This window comes from Octopus bimaculoides, chromosome 14 (genome assembly GCF_046866305.1).
Source record: "Octopus bimaculoides isolate indiv1 chromosome 14, ASM4686630v1, whole genome shotgun sequence".
Lineage (NCBI taxonomy): Eukaryota > Metazoa > Mollusca > Cephalopoda > Octopoda > Octopodidae > Octopus > Octopus bimaculoides.
Genome location: NC_142941.1, coordinates 23,192,426 through 23,208,426, shown reverse-complemented (window position 1 = coordinate 23,208,426; position 16,001 = coordinate 23,192,426).

Below are 16,001 nucleotides of genomic sequence, written 5' to 3'. Positions count from 1 at the left end.
TGCTAAAATGTTTTCAGATTTATTTACATTTTTTTTTTATTTTATCCGTTTTATTCCAGATTGATGTACTAATTGAATATAATGACTGATTTTAATTTTCTGTACCTTTCTCCAGACTTAGATCTTGTGCTATAACAATGTATTATTAAACTGAAGAATTAAGCATAAAATTATCTGGTTAAGAAAGCACTTTATAAATTGATTCTCAAGACAACTTATTTTTTAGTTTTGCTCATAACATAAATCCCAGTCGCTTATTTCTGAAAGTGATTGAAGAAATGTATTTATCAAATTTTCAAATGATATTTGTCATCTGACATGAGAGAAGCCACCTACCAACGTAAATGTGTATTAAACTATCAATCCTTGACTTGAGTGGATAATAATTGTGTCAGAGAAGTGTAATGAAGTTAATTGTTTATCATCATTTAACATCCATTTTCCATGTTGGAATGGTTTTGATAGTTTGATAGGCTCCATTGTCTGGTATGGCATAAATTCTATATAACTTGATGCCCTGTCTAATGCCAACCACTTTACTAAGAGTACTGGGTGTTTTTTTTTTCTTTTTCTTTTTTGTAGCTCTAACTCTGTTCAAGTTGCCATGCAGCTTGCAAGACTAATATAACCCTCAACTGAATGACTAGGGTAGAGGTGGTAGCAACTTTATGCTAGGTGTTGAGAGGTTAAAGTATGAAAGAAGGGGGAAAAACATGGAGATATATCACATACAAGAATGGGTGGGAGTAATCAATGTAGAGCTGGAAAGAAAGATGGTGGTAACAGAGTATCAGGGTGAGCCCTCAAAGTATGAGAGTAAATAGGGGAGTGGGGGAAGAAGAGAGGAAGGGTGTTGGGTAGCAATTGCAAGAGTGTATGAGGAGAGTGAAGGATGGGTAGAGATTTATGAAGAAGGGTGGAGGGGGTGTTTTATGATAAATATGAATTGTAGAAAGAGAGTAATGTTTTGTACATAGAGGATATAAGGGAGTGGTTCCCAAAGTGGGCAGTATTGCACCCCCCACGGCGGAAAGTTCCAAGGGGATGTTGAAAAGTGGGGTGATAATGGGGTACCAATTCATGTAAAAATTGGGGCAATAATGGGGTGGTGATTCATGTAAAAGCAACAAAATAATGGGTTCATAAGGTTAAGTTTTATTTGTGAAATACAGTTGCTTTGAGTTTGCTTCAGAATGAGGTCTATGTTTGTGATGGTTAGTTGGGGTGGGGGCACTAGGAATGTGGCCTTGATGTGGGGGGGGGCAGCCCGAAAATGTCTCGGAACCACTGATATAAGGCATGAATAATATTAAAGGAAGTGGCTTTATACAAGGTAATGGGAGGTTAACTTATGATTGACAGGTACAGGTGTCTTGCTGTGAGACATCTGATTGCCTCTATTGGAAAAGAGAAGATAGTAATGAAGATTAGTCAGGGAAACTCTCAAGTTCCAGGAAAGTGTATATGAGAGAAGTCATACAGATGATTGGTTGGGGAAGTGTGAAGTGGTAGGTAAGTTCACACGAGTGTAGAAGGAGACTAACAACTGGATAAAGAATGCAGTAATTGGTGAATATAGGTGGAGGCATTGTTTATTGTGAATATCAGTTGGACAGGAAGATGGAAGAAGTAGGTGTGGGTCAGAGAGGTGATAGGTGGTAACACAGATGAGATGAAGTGTGGGGTGGACTGTGAGAGAGATGGACAAAATTTGCGGTACATAAGGATGGAAATAATGGAAAGCAAACAGGGATGCCATTGGTAAAATGAAGGTGTGTACATGGAAAAGGATAATGGTGAAAGTGGAAAATAAGGTAGAAAGAGATGCTACTGAGTAGGGTCTCATTTTTGCATTGATTAAAGTTTCTTCTTAAACACAGTAAATTACCAATCATTTCGGTCCTTTGCCATCGCTCTTGTGAAGCTCAGCATCTCAGAATAATCAATAAGGGCTATCACCAAACAACTTAAAGTGTTAAAGTGGACTATCAGAACGTGATGCACAAGGGTATGCAGTATAAGTCATATTCACTGAGGAAATGTCTGCAAAGATACAGGCAAACTTTGATCCCTGCCATCAGTTATTTAACAAGGTTAAAATCCCTCATGAACATAGCATGCATTGATTCTTCTCTGACAAGAAAAACATTGACCAACACCAAAAGTCCAAGAGGAGAAATGACAGCTGGTTATGTGCAGATCCTTCTGATGTTCCTAGAGTGAGACACACTACAAGAATCGGCTGAAAAGTTCAAAGGCTGACCAAAATACTCTCATGGAATGTAACCAAATGAGGTTTATTTTTCTATATAGTCCCCTTTGTAGTCCACATGTCTTTCATCAGTGTTGCGGTGCTTGGATCTCATTAATGATCAATGGCAGATATAACATGATCACTGATACCGGTTCCCAGCCAAGTACTTTTTCATGTTGCAGAACAGATGATATTCAGATGGGGCCAAATCAGGAGAATAGGGAGTGTGATCAACCAGTTCAAAGCCACAGTCATGCACAGCAGCCTTTGAAATCAAGGACTTGTATACTGGAGCATTGTCCTGATGAAACAAGAACCCTTTCATCAGTTTTCCTGGGCATTTGGTCTTGATAGCCTTTTGAAACTGCTTCAAGTTGGCATTAGTACTCTGGCCCCTTTGAAGATAGTTGATAAAAATAATACTTTTTGCATCCCCCAAAACAGGTTATCATTTTCCCTGCAGATGAAATGACCTTGACCTTCTTTTGAGCAGGTGAGGAGGGGTGTTTCCACTGCATTGGTTGTCTCTTTGTTTCTGGCCCAACACTGATCCTGAGTTAGGAAACCTTCAAGGTAACCAGCTGGATCAGCCTCAAACAATGCCAGATTTTCCCATGATGTGATCAGCCTGGTGTATTTTTGATCAGGTGACAGAAACCTTTGTCATGCTAAGTTCATTGTACAGAGTATTCTCAACTCTCTCACAGGATATGTTAATAGTATTGGCCATTTGATTTACAGTCAATCGTCTGTCATCTATTACCATGTGGTGAACACAATATTTTCCTTGGTGGTGGCAGTTGCAGGACATCCAAACCTTGGGTCATCTTCAAGACTCCCTTCCCCTCCTAAATTCAGCTGCCCACTTTTACAATTGTTGATAAAGCTGGAATGTCATCCCCTAATGTAGCAACTATGTCAACATGAATGTTGTTAGGGGTTAAACCCTTTTTCTGCAGGTACTTGATAAGATGATGCCAAATTTTGTCCATTTTGAAGAGAAGTTGCTACTAGTGACTTCTGAAGTTTTCTTTCAATAAGTCAGATGTCAGTTTACTTGGAAAGAGACAATGCAGTTACCAATAAGAAGAGTCAACATTAATGCATGCAAAATTTCACAGCTCTAGCATAGCCTACCCTCAGAAATTTCACAGTTCCTTCACAGCCTACCCTCAGAAGTTTTCAGTGACTGCGATGGTTTTAGGTGTGGTGAGTAAATGAAGGTCATGTCATGCCATCTTATGTCTTAACACATGGTCTTAGAATTAATGCTGCTGGTTGCATTGAGGTGCTAGAGATAGTGGAAGGTCATATATGTTTCAACAAAACTCAGTACCTTCTCGCAAAGCTTGCATAACCCAAGAATGGATATGAGACAATCTTTACAATCATGTAGCAACAAACTCACCAGATTTGAATCCCATGAATTACTGTTTTTCTTGAAAGAGAAGCTAATTGACATGCTCATGATGCCATAGTTTCACTGAAGGCTACCATTGTCCAGGTGGTGTCTAAAATGAACACAGCCCATTTAGTGCAGGTATATCAGCAGTTCTGGTCCCACATAGAAGCTGTCATTGAAGCTGATGGTGGATTCATGGAATTATCTTATCAGAAAGCTTATATTCTGTCTGTTTTAACTAACTGGAGCTGGCCTCTCACAATTACCCTACAATGTCATTCTAAAACTAAACAATTACATCATCAAAAGCTTGAGTTACAAGATAATGCATGATTAATTCAAAATGCAAATAAATAAGCATTACATTTGACAAACTAATCTGAATGTTGAAGGGTTAAAGCACAGGCTTTGCTCCATTGGAGCTGTTTTAGACTAACAAATATATCATCAAATACATCTTACAACCTGTATTTATATATATATATATATATATATATATATATATTGGGTTGTCCGGAAAGTTCGTGCCGATTTTTAAAGGAAAGAAAAAGGTCAATAAATACTTGCCATTACATTTTTAATCAACCAAATATGAACCATTTTGTTGCACAATGTGTCTCCATCTTTCCTTTTAGTTGAAAATACCCTTTTCCAGGATTGAGGTGGTTTCATGGCAAAAAATTCATCAAGGTATTTTTTATGTCATCCAAGGAATTGAAATTTTTACCATTAAGACTATTCTGTAGAGACCTGAATAAGTGGAAATCCGAAGGAGCAATATCTGGTGAATATGGAAGGTGGGGTAACACATCCCAGCTGAGCTGCAGCAATTTTTGTCTGTTTCCCAAAGAAACGTGCAGTCTTGCATTATCATGTTGGAAAACAACACCCTTCCTGTTGGCCAATTCTGGACGTTTCTCTTGGATTGCTGTTTTTAACTTGTCCAGTTGTGTGCAGAATTTCTCAGAATTAATTGTCTGGTTACTTGGGAGAAGCTCATAGTACAGAATTCCTTTCCAATCCCACCAGACACAAAGCTAGACCTTTTTAGGGTGAAGACCTGCTTTTGGGGTGGCTAAGGGTGGCTCATGTCGCTTACTCCAGGATTGCTTTCTCTGAACATTTCGGTAGATAATCTATTTGTCATCACCTGTCACAATTTGCTTTAAAAAAGGCGCGTTTTCATTCCGTTTATAAAGTGAATCACAGATGGAAATGCGATCCAAAAGGTTCTTCTCACTCAACTCATGTGGTACCCAAACATCATAGTGATTTGTGTACCCAAGCTTTACCAGGTGCTCATGAATGATGGATGAACAATCATACTTATTGTATACACACTGTTGCTAGGCCACTTACTGCAGTATTTGTCCTGAGATGACATCTGTTATGGGCTTGCTGTGTTGAAAATACAATAAATATCAGAGAGAAACAATAACTTGACCCAGCAGTGGCCACTGGGAGATGCACTAGATGCATTTGTCCTTTTTCAGCCTTTTCAGTAGCGTGTAGTCACAGCTACCCACATGCTCAAATGAGAATTTCTCATCTCTGATATTGGTAAAAGTGAGTGAAATTTTCACTGATATTGTGAATAGCTGCATATGCAATTTAGGCAGTATTTAATTAAAATAGCCCTCTATGTATCATACTTAATGTATACACACTGTTGATAGACCTGTTATTGCAGTATTTCCTGAGATAACATCTATGTGCTTGCTGTGTTAAAACAATAAATATCAGAGAAAGACAAAAGCTCATCTCAGTAGTGGCCAGAGAGAGTGCCAGATGCATTTCAGCCAGTTTGAACTTTTTCAACTGTGCATATTTGCAGCAGGCCACATGCTTGCATGAAAATCCATCATCTCTGATAAGGAAAAAAGTGAACAAAATAGTCTCTGATGTTGCAAGTAGCTCTCCATTCCGATATCAGAGAGTTTCTATAACAGTTTATACAAAGGTAAAACTTCAATTGGAAAACCTTTTCTGATTGGTAAAATCTGGTCTGAAAGGTTGACAAAGTGTTTGAATTTGCACAACTTAAAAATGACTGGTGGAGCTGCCAGTGCTGACATAGAAGCCGCCTCTAATTATCTTGAGCAGCTAAAAAAACATGATTGCTAAAGGGGGCTATACACCAGAGCAAGGATACGATGTTGATGAAAATTCACTTTCTGGAAGATCATGCTTGCTAGAATTTATTTCTCAAGAAGAAACACCATGATTTAAAGCTTCTATAAATCATCTGATACTTCTTATCAGAGAAAAAGCTGCGGGTGATAGGAAATTAAAGCCCTCGCTTGTGTATCATTCCAAAAATTGAAGGGCTTTCAAGAGTTACCTATTTTTTAAAAATCTTTTTTATTCTTGCGTCAGTCACTGCACTGCAGCAACCATAGGACATTGCTTTGGAGTTTTTAGTCAAACATATCTATGCCATTACATATTTTCTAAACAAGGTACTTATTCTATCAGTCTCTTTTGCTGAACTAATAAGTTACAGGGACATAAACAAACCAACACCAGTTGTCATGTGGTGGATGAGGTGACAAGCACAAAGACACACATTCATATATTTATATGGCAAGCTTTCACACAGTTTCCATCTACTAAATTCAATCTCAAGTCATTTGGTTGCTCTGGTGCTATAAGTACCACACACAAAGTACTACAGTGGGACTGAACCAGTAACCACATGATTGCAAAGCAAGCTTCTTAACCACATGACACAGAATGCTCTATCACTTTATAACATGATTTTCTATAAGATTTCATGTTATGGCCACTTTTCAGGGACACGCTAAGGAAATAATGCAGTGGATTGCTGTCATATATGGATATATATAATAGCAATCCATACACACACACAAATATACATACATACATATATATCTATCTCTCTCTCTCTCTCTCTCTCTCTATATATATATATATATATATATATATATCATCATCATCATCATCATCATTATCATTATTGTTTAACACCCATTTCCATGATGGCATGGATTGGACGGTTTGACATGGAGCTGGCTAGCAGGGAGCTGTCTAGACCCCAACTGTCTGTTATGACATAGTTTCTATGGCTGGATGTCCTTTCTAATGCCAACTACTTAACAGAGTATGGTGGGTGTTTTTTATGTGCCACTGGCACATATATATATATATATATATATATATGTGCAGCAAAACACCTGCCACTAACCTTCATGTGTTTCCAAGCAAGGTAATATTTCACTATGGCCAGATGTGTTTTTACAGAAGATTGGAAACAACTTTGTATGATGCTGATGCTCATTTACAACCATCACATGATGTCTGGACAAGTATACACACAAACACATTCATATGTATATATGTGTGTGTGTGTGTGTGTATTAAAGGATGTAGGGAATGAAGAAGGCAAATCTGTATTGCATATGTTTCCAAGCCAATCTAAACATTTTACATAAATCAAAGGTGTAACACACATATATACAGCTTTGAGTTATGTAAAGCATATTCAGGTTGGCTTTGAAACATATGTTTTACAGATTTATCTTCACCATTCCCTATGCCCTTTAACTTATAATCACATAATTCCAAATATTTTTTGTTAGGCCATCAGTTGTATAGTGGCAGTCATCTTATTGAAATCTCCATCTAATTTAATATGGGATGAAGCGTATAACATACATTGATTAATAGACTTTGTTGATTGAGTATCATCTGCTATTGTGATCTATACAAGTCATACATGCTTGATGCTAACTAACTACCAGTACCAAGATCTTTATGAATTACGCTACTCTACCACTACCCACTTTCATGCCCTCTTTTTCCTCTCTCCCTTTCTCTCCTTCTTGTCCCTTAATCTGGATGCTGTATGGATTGAGGAAATAGTGATTCAATTGATTTGAATAAACTATGTTTAAAAGCTCTATGCCACCTTGCAAGTGCTTGCACAGATCTTTTTTTTCAGGTGCTGAGAAAAGACTCACAGTGACTGCTTTCTCACTGTCACCCTGATAGGTAGGGCCACTACCATGAATGTTGGCACAGTGAAAGGTAGGTCCAGTGAGATTATTGAAATGATGGAGTGTTACCATATTGATGTGTGCAGTGTGCAAGAAGGGGGCCTCTACTAGATTCCTCATAGGTAAGAAACAGAGATTCAAATTTTTCTGAATAGGCAGGGTGGTGCGGACATATTGTTAGCAGAAAAGTGGGTGGATAAGGTAACTGAAATAAAGTGATAGGATTATTAAGCTAAGATTTATCATAGATAAATTAACAGTTAAATTTATCTCCACCTTTGCCCCACAGGCTGGGCTGGCTAATGACCAGAAGGACCAATTCTACAAGTCCTTCAGCAGACTACCTCAACAGCAAATGACAGAAACTTGGTTATTGTGGCTGGTAACTTTAATTGACATGTTGGGCAGCATCTCCATGGTGCATGGTGGTTATAGCTTTGGCCCCAGGAATGAAGAGGGAACGAGGCTACTGGAGTTCTGTGATGCAAATGATCTCACGATCTGCAACATTAACTTCAGAAAACTAGCCAGCAACCTAATTAGTTATCAGTCTGATGGACACATAAGCCAGATTGTTTACCTCCTCGCCTGGTAACAAATGTGAAGCCTTTCCCAGGTGAAGAGTGTACATTCCAACATAGGCTACTAGTTAGTGACTTCAGAATTAGGGCTAGAAAGATTTGGAAAAATAAACCATACTGGAATAGAGGATTTGGAAGGTCAAAGACTCAGCTAACCAACAAAAATTCAAAGACATTCTAATGGAAGCCTCTGATGAGAGGAAGAGGTAGAGACATATAGCTTAGAGGAAAACTGGTTATTCAGGAAGGTAGTATTATAGTTAGCTGCTACAAGAGTAAAGGGGATGCCTTAGATAGAAACAAATACAGAGGTATCGAACTGTTAGACCCGGTCATGAAAGTTACTGAGAGAGTTGTAGATCAATTGATTAGGAATACAATTAAACTAGATGAGATGCAGTTTGGTTTCATTCCTGGGAGAAGTACCACAGATTCTATCTTCCTAATGAGATAGCTACAGGAAAAGTATTTGGCCAAAAAGTAAGCCACTGTACTTAGCTTTTGTCAACCTGGAGAAAGTTTTTTAGTGTCCCCTGTTCTGTTATCCAGTGGTCTCTAAGGAAGTTAGGAGTAGAGGAGTGGCTTGTTGGAACTGTCATTCAGGTGAGAGTCAGCCACAAATACAGTGATGAATTTAGCGTATAAGTAAGGGTTCTCCAAGGTTCAGTTCTTTGCCCACTCTCATTCATTATAGTCCTCCAGGCCATAACAGAGGAATTTAAAACTGGATGTCCATGGGAACTACTTTATGCTAATGATCTCACTCTTATTGTAGAATTTGTAACAGAATTGGAGAAGAAATTCCAGGTATGGAAGCAAAACCTGGAATCAAAGGGCCTTAAAGACCAAAGTTGTTAGCAAGAAAACAAAGAGAGGACTCTCTTCCCGTCAGGTAAATGGCCCTGCTCAGTATGAAGGAAAGGAGTTGGAAGTAATTCCATTTGCTGCACCCAGTGTAAGCTATGGACACAAAAGAGGTGCAGTGGAATCACAGGTAGATTAACAGATAATGTCTTCATATGTGGCAGATGTGCAGGAACAATAAGCACTAAGAACACATGGGACTTAGTCTCTCTCAAATGCCCAGGAGACTCTTGCGAGGTTGTAGATAGTTTCTGTTACCTAGGTGACCAAATTAGCAATGGTAGAAGATGCTTTGAAAGTATTGTTTCTAGAATAAGAATAGGATGGAGGAAGTTCAGAGAGCTATTACCTCTGTTGGCAACTAAAGGACTCTCTCTCAGAATGAAGGGTAGATTGTATGATGCTTGTGTGTAAATGGCTATACTCCATAGTAGTGAGACATGGGCTCTGAATGCAGAAGACATGCATAAACTGGAGAGAAATGAAGGCAATATACTCTACTGGATGTGCAAAGTTCTAGAAATGCTGTGTTCAACCTACACGTAATAAGAAAACTACTCACAGACCCTACCCCAACAAACCAAACTACATCTCTTCTCTTCCTCACATCTCTTCTTTCATGCACTATGCTTATCTCTCACTCCCCAATCCTGTTCTCACTACCCCGTTCACTGTATCATTGATATCCAGTAACTCCTCCTCTATATACCCAGGTTTTCACCACCCACTACATTCCTCTCCCCCACTCTCTGCTCATGCAGCTTTGGCAATGCCCTGCTACTTATATTATAACTTCCATACTTCAAGGGTATGCCCTGGCACTTGCCACCATCTATCACTCTCTTTTACTCAACTGTCTTATTTATATTCTGATCCCTGTCCCTTGTGAGTATGCCTGGCATTTTACCACCATCTCTCTCCTGCTCTCTCTCTTGTACTCCTGCTGTCTCCCACTCTCCCTCTCCTTCTCCTGCTCTTCCTTCAGATTGGGTAGCCATGTACCTCCTTTACAGCAGCACGCCTGTTTCTGTCCTCATTTCTCTTTCTCTCTCTCTCTCTCTCACTGGCTGGGTAACGATGTACCTCCCTTACAGTAAGACACCTGTTTCTATCTCTCTGTCTCACTATAACCTTTCATCATCTGACACAAGATCCCATTCTCCAATGCCCCCTCCCCTCTCAAAGGATCTTTATCTTGCAAGTTACTTGGAGACCCTGCCAGTGCTGGTGCCACTTAAAAAGCATCCAGTCTACACTGTAAAGTGGTTGGCATTTGGAAGGACATCCAGCTGTAAAAACCATGCCAAACTGACCTCACCAGTACTTGTGCCATGTAAAAAGCACACAGCCCACTTTGCTAGGTGGTTTGTGTTAGGAAGGGCATCCGGCTATAAAAACCATGCCAAAACAGACACAGAAGTCTGGTGGAGGCTCCTGCCTGGCCAGCTCCTGTCAAACCATCCAACCCATGCCAGCAAGGAAGGCAGACATTAAACAATGCTGATGATGATATATATATATATATAACCAATAACACAGATGTGTTGAGGCTTACTATAGCTGTTTCAGTCGTGTTCTTTATTGATGTTGCATCATGCAAAAAAGAAAAAAAACCCTTTTTCTTCTGGTGAACTAAGAGTAAAATTTAACGCTTAGGATTCTTCACAAAAATAGAACATAATGCAAGCTGACCCTTTCATCTAGGTTACAGCTGAGAGAGTGGATAGTAGATGTTATTTCAAAGTATATATTCATGGTAATAAACTAATGAACTTGTTTAAGGGATTGGAATTCTAAAAAACAATGCAATTGTTGGGACCAAGCTAATTGTCAATTTAAAGAGCCTGTTTTACAAATAATATCGTCTATAAATGTAGTATAAAAAACAGTACTAATACCTTAACCTACAAAGGCAGTTCATCATGTGACTTCAAAGTAAGATTGTGTAATCACCTCTCCTCCTTTAAACACTGCCATAAGGCTAGTAGTACATCTTTGGCTGAAAAATATGGTAATTAAAGGACAGTAATATTCAATTTTAGATTGTGTGGGATATCATTCAAAGGGCTTCACCATATTCTAATAATAGGTATGGCTTCAGATTATGTTACAGCAAACTCTATGAGAGATTAAAGCATTAAGGCAGTGTACTGAATAGAAGAGCTGAATTGAGGGTTAATTGCTTGCACTAGATTAGGCAGAGATTTATGTAATTTAAACTGGTTATGCAATTCTGCAAACCTCTGCTTACATCTCCTTCAAGATATTTTATGCAGTTTTTGGCAGCCTGCAACCCTACTCCATAGATTCTATATTGGCAATCTTATAGTGGATTTACCTTAGCAACATAAATTACTAATTACAGCTCACATAAGTATATCGCATAATGTAGCAATAATACAGTGTATGACCTTGCTTTCTTTCCTTTAATATTTTACTATATATTATTATTTAACTGTATTAAACATAATTATATTACTCTCTTATTGGATGGCACTGTAGCTGTGTGTGCATTTACACACTTGCTTTTTATGTGCATATGAGTATATGTATATGTGTACATGTTACTTTTGTGATTCTTTATGTATACTTGCAGGTAATGTGAATGTATGTGTATACTGATATGGATATATACACACACACACACACACACACACACACACACACACACACATGTATGGAACCTCTCTGTTTGGCAGCACAAGCACTTACACACTTCTGCTTATCAAGTTCAGTCATAAGGCTTTGGTCAGCTTGAGGTTATAGAAGAAGACACTTGCCCAAGGTGCCGCACAGTGGGACTGAACTGGAAACTATGTGATTAGGAAGCTTGCTTCCTAACCACACAACCATGCCTGTGCCTCCCCATGCATGCATGGAAGACGGACATTAAATGATGATGATGATGATGATATGTACGTATTTGTTATGTATATATGTGCATGTATGTGTATATGTATACATGTATGCATATGTACATATATCTATATATCTATCTATGAGTAAGTGAAGAAACAAAACAAGATTAGCACTCAATACATTTGGTAGGAGTTACATATATTTTTAATAAGAGTTTGACTCAGCTTCACATGAATTATAGTTTCATGGGTGCATAGAACATGTTCATCTCATCTGATGCTAGGAACAATGTGAAAGTTTTGAGAAAAATTTGAGATGTCTTCTACATGTTAGGCGTCTAGAATTCTGGGTAGAAGCAGGGGTCCAACAAGGTTCAGCCCTCAGTCCCCTCTTATTCATCATAGTCCTCCAGGCAATAACAGAGGAATTCAAGACAGGTTACCTCTGGGAACTCCTCTATGCTGATGATCTAGCCCCCATAGCAGAATCACTACCAGAACTAGAGAAGAAACTTCAAGTTTGGAAGCAAGGTTTAGAATCGAAGAGCCTTAGAGTCAATGCTGCAAAGACCAAAGTTCTAGTTAGCAGGAAGGTGAATGCATCACACACCCCTTCAGGTAGGTGGCCCTGCTCGATCTGTAGAAAAGGTGTAGGTAGAAACACCATAAGATGTACCCAGTGTAAGCTATGGACACATAAGAGGTGCAGCAACATCAAAGGAAGATTAACTGAGAAGATAGATTTCGTGTGCAGCAGATGCACAGGGGCAATAAACACCACAGATGCTCAGAAAACAGACTCCATCACATGCCGCGGGGGAGAAACTAGAAGTAGTTGATAGCTTCTGCTACCTAGGGGACCAAGTCTGTAGTGGGGGTGGATGCTCAGAGAGTGTTACCACTAGAATAAGAATAGCCTAGGCAAAGTTCAGAATGCTTCTACCCCTACTGGTGACAAAGGGCCTCTCCCTCAGAGTGAAAGGTAGATTGTATGACGCATGTGTGCAAACTGCCATGCTTCACAGCAGTGCAGTGAAACATGGGCTGTGACTGCTGAAGACATGCGTCGGCTCGAAAGAAATGAAGCGAACATGATCTACTGGATGTGTAATGTCAGTGTGCACACACAACAGAATGTAAGTGCCCTGAGAGAAATGTTAGACATAAGAGGCATCACATGTGGCATGCAAGAGAGACATTTGCATTGGTATGGTCATGTACTGTGGATGGACGAGGAGAGCTGTGTGAAGAAGTGCCACTCCCAAACAGTGGAAGGAATCCGGGGAAGAGGTAGACCCAGGAAGACATGGGATGAGGTGGTGAAGCATGACCTTCAAACGTTGGGCCTCACAGAGGCAATGAGAAAAGACCAAGACCTCTGGAGGTATGCTGTGACTGAGAAGACCCGGCAAATAAAGTGAGTTGTAACCTACACCAGTATCGCATAACCAGCCCACTCAAAAGTACCTTGGATTGTAGGGTGACATGCCATGCTTGAGGAGACCTATTGAGTCAAGTACATCAATATCAGCAATATCAAAATCAAATCAAATGGAAATTGTAGTTGTGATACCCATAAAAAGCACTACCCGATTGTGGTCGATGTTATCTCCCCTGGCCCCTTGTGCCGGTGGCACATAAAAAGCACCCACTACAGTCACAGAGTGGTTGGCGTTAGGAAGGGCATCCAGCTGTAGAAACACTGCCAGATCAGATTGGGGCTTGGTGCAGCCTCCTGGCTTCCCAGACCCCAGTTGAACCGTCCAACCTATGCCAGCATGGAAAACAGACGTTAAACAATGAAGATGGTCAGCTCAGGTCATGTAGTATGAATACCATGAAAGCAACACCGGCTATTTTTTAAAATTTTAGGCCCACATGTTTAGAAAGGATGTTGGTTGTGTGCTGGCGGCACTAGTTGGTTATCCAGTTGTCATTCAGTAATGTATGAATACATTAGTAGCAACAGTCTTTATGTGGAGATAACCAAATTTGATGGTGTTGGGTTACAACTGAGGCTGCAATCAATATGGGGTGGCAGAGGCTGTATTCTATATGTGCAGCAGGGATTGAATATCCTGCCCTTATGTGTGGGACAGCCACACCTAGAGTGGTATGTCTGAGTTGTCAGCTGCCAATAGCTTGAAGTTCACTAACAGGGCGTACCTCTTGTGGTAGCAGTATGATAGTTCAATTTTCCTGTTGATAGATACTGCAGGTTGATGGAATGTATTGGGTTATCTGGAAAGTTCGTGCTGATTTACCTTTTGACTTATTTTAGAACATGGTTGAGTCCATAAAATAGGATTTGACTACACCTCCATTTGGAGCACAGTTTATGCTATCTTTTCATGGAAGAAGGTTTATGTCCCTATAACCTGTGTTAATTCTGTAATCCTTTAAAATGGAAGATAAGAAAGTTCATTTTCGGCACTTGATGCTTCTTTTTCGGTAAAGGGAAAAATGCTTCACAAGCAACCAAAGAAATATGCACAGTTTATGGTGATGTTTCTTTATCTGAAAGAACTGTACAGAAGTGGTTCGCAAGGTTCCGAGCTGGAGATTGTAGCCTTATTGATAAAGAGCGATCAGGCAGACCATCCACTATAGATGATGACCAAATCAAGTCATGAATTGAGAATAACCCACATTGCACAACCCAAGAATTGGCAGAAAGCCTCAACCTATCAAAATCTGTCATTCATGAGCACCTGGTAAAGCCTGGGTTCACAAATTGCTAAGATGTTTGGGTACCACATGAGTTGAGTGAGAAGAACCTTTTGGATCACATTTCCATCTGTGATTCACTTTATAAATGGAATGAAAACGTACCTTTTTTAAAGCAAATTGTGACAGGTGATGAGAAATGGATTATCTACAGAAATGTTCAGAGAAAGCGATCCTGGAGTAAGCGACATGAGCCACCCTTAGCCACCCCAAAAGTGGGTGTTCACCCTAAAAAAGTCTTGCTTTGTGTCTGGTGGGATTGGAAAGGAATTCTGTACTATGAGCTTCTCCCAAGTAACCAGACAATTAATTCTGAGAAAAACTGAACACAACTGGACGAGTTAAAAGCAGCAATTCAAGAGAAACGTCCAGAATTGGCCAACAGGAAGGGTGTTGTTTTCCAACATGATAATGCAAGACTGCACGTTTCTTTGGGAAACAGACAAAAATTGCTGCAGCTCAGCTGGGATGTGTTACCACACCTTCCATATTCATCAGATATTGCTCCTTTGGATTTCCACTTATTCAGGTCTCTGCAGAATAGTCTTAATGGTAAAAATTCAATTCTTTGGATGACATAAAAAGATACGTTGATGAATTCTTTGCCATGAAACCACCTCAATCTTGGGAAAAAGGTATTTTCAAGTTAAAGGAAAAATGGAGACGCATTTTGCATCAAAATGGTTCGTATTTGGTTGATTAAAAATGTAATGGCAAGTATTTATTGACCTTTTTCTTTCCTTTAAAAATCGGCACGAACTTTCTGGACAACCCAATATATAGTATTTGATGGAGACAGAGTGGGCAATTGAAAGCTTCAGGCGAATAAGATGGGCCCTGTCAATGATACCCCATCTGATGTTGGAGAAGTCATTTTACAAGAAGAGGAGTGACAGTAATTTCAAGATAAGGACCCTCTCATCTCATCAAAGATTATTCAACCTCATTCATACTGGTACCATGAGAAAATGCATCCAGTCCATTCTGTAAAGTAGTTGGCATTAGGAAGAGGATCCATTTGTACAAAGGAAGCCAAAATGACATGTACAAGCACCTAGTTTTCAGGAATAGCAGCTTGCAATTGGCGATGACTTGTACCATTGACGACCCATCTAACTCATGCTAGTATGAAAAACAGATGTTAAAATAATGATGATGATGATGATGATAAGTATACATATACATACGTATGTATGTATGGATAGGTATGGGCATGTTTGTATGGTTAAGAATCTTGCTTCCCGACCATGTTGTCTTAGATCCAGTCTTTCTGCATGGCACCTTTGGCAAGTGTCTTCT